This window comes from Drosophila nasuta, chromosome 2L, assembly GCF_023558535.2.
Source record: "Drosophila nasuta strain 15112-1781.00 chromosome 2L, ASM2355853v1, whole genome shotgun sequence".
In the NCBI taxonomy this organism is placed as follows: domain Eukaryota; kingdom Metazoa; phylum Arthropoda; class Insecta; order Diptera; family Drosophilidae; genus Drosophila; species Drosophila nasuta.
In genome coordinates, this window is record NC_083455.1 from 4,139,079 (window position 1) to 4,145,078 (window position 6,000).

A 6,000-nucleotide genomic window follows, 5' to 3' on the forward strand; every position below is an offset into this window, starting at 1 on the left:
GTTTTCTCTTCGCTTAAAAATATGTAATACCTTGCCACATTATCAGTAATCGCGTATAAAAAGACATTAGCTAAAGTATTGCAGGTTAATAAGTCCAAACTGTAGTGGAAAAAAAATTTAAGTAAGCACAGTAAGCTCAATTCATTAATTTCATCTAGTTTTTATGCTTTCTATCCGCCGCATAAGTTTTTGCTGCCACCCTCGAAAACTATTGAAAGGAAAGTTTAAAGCTGCTTTAAGTACTTGCCAGGTGACAAGAATCCAAATGTTAGCAGGTAATTAGCAGAAGCAAACTTTAAGCAGCCAAGCTAACTGCATAACAAACTAAGTTTCACAATTTAGGAACGTTAAGGATGCGCAGAACTTTAAACGATTCGATGAATCTTTGTCGGCTTTTCAGCTTCGCAAAAGGTGTCCATTGAAGAACGAAAGCTGGCAAACATTTCTCCCATATGTTGTGCATTTTTATGTGCATCGACACCATCTACTGTTGCCGTCTGCTCGACGCATTTGCTGCTCTTCTTCGGGCGACATTTAAGCGACAGCAGCGCGACACAAACATACAGACAGGCTGAAAAACTGACAGCGAAATGACAACGTGGTGCAAAAAGAGCAAAATGCAGACAGAGAATTGCGGCAGCCAATGTCTGTCCGATAGTCCGTAGGAGGCTTCCTGCTCCTATGCCTGTGCTCAACCTCAGCGAACTTACAACTCACTTTCTGACTGACTTTTTTTTAGCATGCAACATGACAGATTTTTGTGCAGTGACTTTGATTTTCACGCAGCGCGGCGTATGCGCAATGTGCGAGCATGTAAGTTGAGGTTTTTCGCAGTGTCTGACTTCAACTGCTTGTAAAATCGTTTTCTCGAACCCAAGTATACGGCCGTGAATGCCTTCTTATTGATTTCTACTACTAATTAGAAAGCAGTCAAGTCCAAGTCACGTTTTCCACTTGTTCAAGTTTCTCGCCAAGTATTTTAATTGCAATTTTCGGGGGCACAAGTCTATTGATTTGTCTTCAAAGTTTGCTGCCATTCAGATGGAAAACCAGGTGAAACTGCATGGGCTGATAAATTGTTTGTTCTCTCTCCGTTGTGTGCGTTCATTTGCATAATTTTACCATGACATTTTGTTGGCGTTAGCGTTAGCGTTGGAGACTGCAGCAAGTCAGCTTAGGCAGTTGTTAGTCACCTTGAACCCGTTAGTTGTGCACTCGGGAGCTGCAATCATTTATCAAGTGAAAAGCCTTTTGTGGCTCAGAGGAAAAGTGTCATCCCAGGCTTTAACCTTGCCCACGTCCGTCGTCCACGCTTATCGGGCCGGTCACACTTGACGTATACGTAATTTCTGGTGGCAAATGATTAACGAGTCAAGTGCAAGGTACGACGAGCTTGTCTTCTTGACTTAAATGTATAAAAAAAGCTTTTAAACAGAGCCAACCAGGCAATATCGCAAAGAAGAGGAAAATAGCTTGAAGAGCTATTAAAAGAGGTGAACTGCGAACGATTCTAGGAGCTTGAACTAACACAAATTAGTAATAAAATTATGAAAAGATTTCGGGTAATATATATAATATATTGTATTCTCCAAGAACATATTCGACAATTTCTAAAAGAACAATAAACTTAACAAAAATTTGAACTGTTTATATTTAATATTAAACTTTGGAAGGATTTTCAATTTTAATATACCCTGTTGTTGTGCCATCAACGGAGCTCAGCTTGTCGTCCATTAGTATCAATTTCATTGCACTAAAATGCACAATTTTTGCGTTGTTCTCTGTTAATTGATTTCGTTATTTTTCCCTGGACTACAGACTAGTTGCAAAGTTAGCTACGAGAACACAATAAACTAGTCAACCGCAACGGCTTGGCTGTCGGGGCTGTGGGGAGAGTTGCGGTGTCATCTATAGAGCCAAAAAGCTAGGCCGACAACATATTTTAGCCACGAAATTTATGCCACAACACACTAAACGAACAGAAGAGGCCTTTTCAATTGGAATAACAACAGCAACAAGAGTGGCAACAACAACGGTGAGAGGCTGCAACAAAGGCATTGAGAGGAGTCGCAAACGACAAACGCAAACAATGCAGATAATTTAGTTGCCGCGGCTATTTTGCAACAGCAAAGAATAGAGACGGAGAGAGATATCAAAAGAGAAAGAGAGAGAGGAAGGGAGAAACTTGTTTAAAACACTCACAGCAGTTGGTCAGCTGCATAGAATTCATTGGCACGCCACAGACAAAAATAGTTAACTTTGTGCATGCCCCGTTTAAATTATGCAGGCAACACAAAACAGGACACACTGAACGCTACTTACGCCCCCTCATTTTCCCCTGTGTTCCCCTCTATTCCCAACTGTGTGGATGTGTGTGTGTGTGTGTGTGTTTGTTTGTTTGCTAAACGTCTGTGTGCGACGATGGCTATGTTTGCATATGGTATTCAAAAAGTTGAGGCAAAATGAAATTAAGTTGACTCGAAAGTGGCTTTAAGGCTCTTCATCTAGATGAAGCAGTGCGTCTGGCTGAAAGCTGAACGTTGCCTTTCCTTGCCTTGGAAGCACACTCTCCATACTCCAAATGCAGCTCATTTAAACACATGTCACAATACTTTCGCACAGCTGTCACTTTGACAATTTTCTAGATGAGTTTCCTGCGATTCACTTTCTCCCCCGACCAGCTCCTCTCCCCTCTCTTTGCCATCGTCCTTTGGCTCTGCTTTGCCAAAAGGAAAAAAATCTAAGCTAAGCTGCTGCCTTGCCTTATCGCCTTATGCGTAGGTTTGTCAACGTCATCATCATAATGTTGTCCTCAGCACTCACGCACACTCCCATACATATATATGATACATACACACTCCCACGCACAGTCCCATACACACATACATGGCGCTGTCTGGCTGACTTCTTGTTGAGACGCGTAATGAAAACTTACATCAATATTACGACGAGTACGAGTATTAGAAAAATGCCAGCAGCTGCGGTTTTGTGTTGCCACATCCGAATGCTCAATGTGAGGTTTTCTCTTCGTTTCTTTTTTGGCAATAGGTGTCGCAGCTGAGACAACGCTTTAAAGAAATGATGGCAGCACATTAAAATATTATCATACATTTCTTGGTAATTGAGGCATAACTTAAAGTCCATGTTTATTACGCCCTAACTGCAATAAATAAAGCAAATTCAAATGATCTTTTCATAACATTTCATCTTTGAGTTTCACACTTTTACTTGTTGCTTAGCTATGTTTCTTTGATACTAAATATTGTTTTGGGCTTATTGCATAATGTCATCTGATAACAAAGTTGTTTATATGTGTAATTATATATAGTGAAATTTATCTATTACTATTAACATTTTACATTATTTGTATCTTTATGTTCCACTCTTAAATTCACTTTATATTAAACTTCATTCTTTTTTCTACAAAAAGTTCGATACATATGTATATTGTTATTGATAATACTTCCGTTTTTCTTTTCTTAAATTTGTCCATATGGGCGAAAATAAATATTACATTCTAAAAGTTAGCAAAAAAGCCTTGTCTAACTTTTTGAATATTTTCAAATATGAAAAGCTTTCTAATGAAAGAAATATATTTTTGCTGCCTATATAAAGCATGTGAAATAGTAAACAAGTAAATGTAAAAACACATTTAAAAAAAATACTAAAATATACTGAATGATTTTGTAGGTAAATATATTATTGTATTCAAAATAGTAGCATAGAGTACAAAATATGGGCAAATCCCACGTGTCGCACGCTACATTCGCACGATTTTGGCTAATGAAAATCTATTTTTTAGGGGTTTTTTTTTAAAGATTTGTTATGTGTTTAGAGTGAATTGAGAGTACTTTCGGAGGGTATAAGATTCAATTTCACTGGAGTCACTGTTTTGAAAATAATTAATAAAATTGTGACGTGTCGCACGCTACACAAAGTGGAGGTTAGTTTTAAAATTTTCATTTCAAACGAAATTTTTAGCGAATTCTGCAAAGTAAACCCTATGAAAGTTAATATCCTAAAGAAAGTTAAGAATATTAGAAGACAAAAGCCGATCGTTTGGTCTTAATAATGTTTATAGATTTTTAGCAAAGCCGTATACCCATTGTGTCGCACGCTACGTATCGCACGTTACACTTTTTCCGCTGGCATTCTTATGTTAAAATCTTTTTATTTAAACTAAACATTATTTATTATATTCATAAATGTGCTTAACAATTATTTCAGCGTGATTTACTTTTGATTTGTATGTGAGCCCAAGCAGAGGCAAAAAAATTGTGAAGAATACAATAGGGATTTGAAGGTGTGCGCAGAGCACGAATGTAAGTAAAATTATGAAAATTATAATGAAAATTGGGTTTGATAAAAATTTTTGCATTTATAATGATCGAAATTTCTTTTTTTGCTTTAAATTCTTAAAATTCGATATCTACTTTAATGTTCCATATAAAGAAACATTACAAAATGTGAAATTTAAAAATTGATTGCTGGTGGACTGTTTCTGGGATTTGCCCATATACCAGATTATCAACCAAAGCAACCGAGTCTCGACTGCAGCAGCCTTTTTTTGTCATAATAAATTAAGTTACTATAACTTCTGGAACCATAAAAACTGTAGTGATGATTGCATGCTTTAAATTAACGCTTGCTTGATTTTATGTGGGTGTGTCAATACTCTAAAACAAACAAGTACTATGCCTGACATGTAAGTGTCTATAAGGACAAACAGACGATATCAAGAATATACGTTAATACTTTATGGGGCCGGAGATGTTTCCTTCTGCCTATTACATATATATTCCTTCTACCCTATGGGTATCGGGTACAAAAATAACTTTTTTATTTATTAAAAATATATAAATTAAAGAATGTTTGTTCTTGACTAACGTTTTTTTTTATTCTGATTCAATTTTAGCATATTTATAATCTTCAAATAAGAATATACTTTTCAATTTAAAGAATAATCAATCTAGAATTCTTTTAGAATTTGTATATTGATTTATAAAATGTTATGTTGAATACTTTGCTTCAATAATGATTCAATTTGAATCGCAGTTTTCAGTTTCAATTATATCATGAACTGTTTGTTCTAAAGGTAATTTCAATTCTGATGTTATAATATATTCGCTATCTTCGATTCATTTACTTCGGTATATTTCCAGGAATTTGTATTAATTGTATGATCCCATTTGGAGTTAATATCTTATGAATCAATTTTCGCTCTCACTTGTGACTAATTGCTACTTAATTGTTTTTCTTAATAATGCTGTTCGAGCGAAAGATAACTGCAATCTAGATTCATTTTATACTTTTTCCTCTGTACAAGGTAAGCCCACAAAGCCCGTGCATTAAGCAAATGATAAGTCATGGACTAGCTGTAATAGCCATACCTATGACTATAGCTATTCTCAGCCAGTGTAATAGTAGCAGTAGTTTGGTAGCATAAAATTTCATAAAGAGCACACGCCGGAAATAGGAAGGATGCGCTTTGTCGCCCATTCTCCGTTTACTTTTGGAGTCGTCGTCTCCCAGCGCGTGTGCGGCTTTCTAGGAAGTAAATTTCGTTATCGTTTATTATTATTATTATGCGCGATGTGTGAAATGTGTGTGTGTGTTAGTGTGTGTGACTGTGTGCGGCTTCGCTGTGGCAGACTCATGTTTGTGTTGTGACGTGGGAAATAAATTTATATTCATAACACAGGACGAGCTTGATGTAAGGATGAGCGAGAAATGGAGGCGGAGGCACAAGAGACCCCGACATGCATACAAAGTGCTTTATGTGTACCACAAGATGCTGAAGATGCTGTTCGCTCTTGTAGCATTCCATCAACAGCCAGCAGAGCAGACTCAGACTACTAGCAAGTTTTTTGATTAAGCCCGAGTGGAACGCATGCAGTTCTTTTGAGTCTGGGGCTTATTAAAGCAGCATCATGTCTGCAGTGTGGACCATGTGCAGCTAATGGTTGCATCTGCAGCCGAGTCTATATTGATTACTAATTT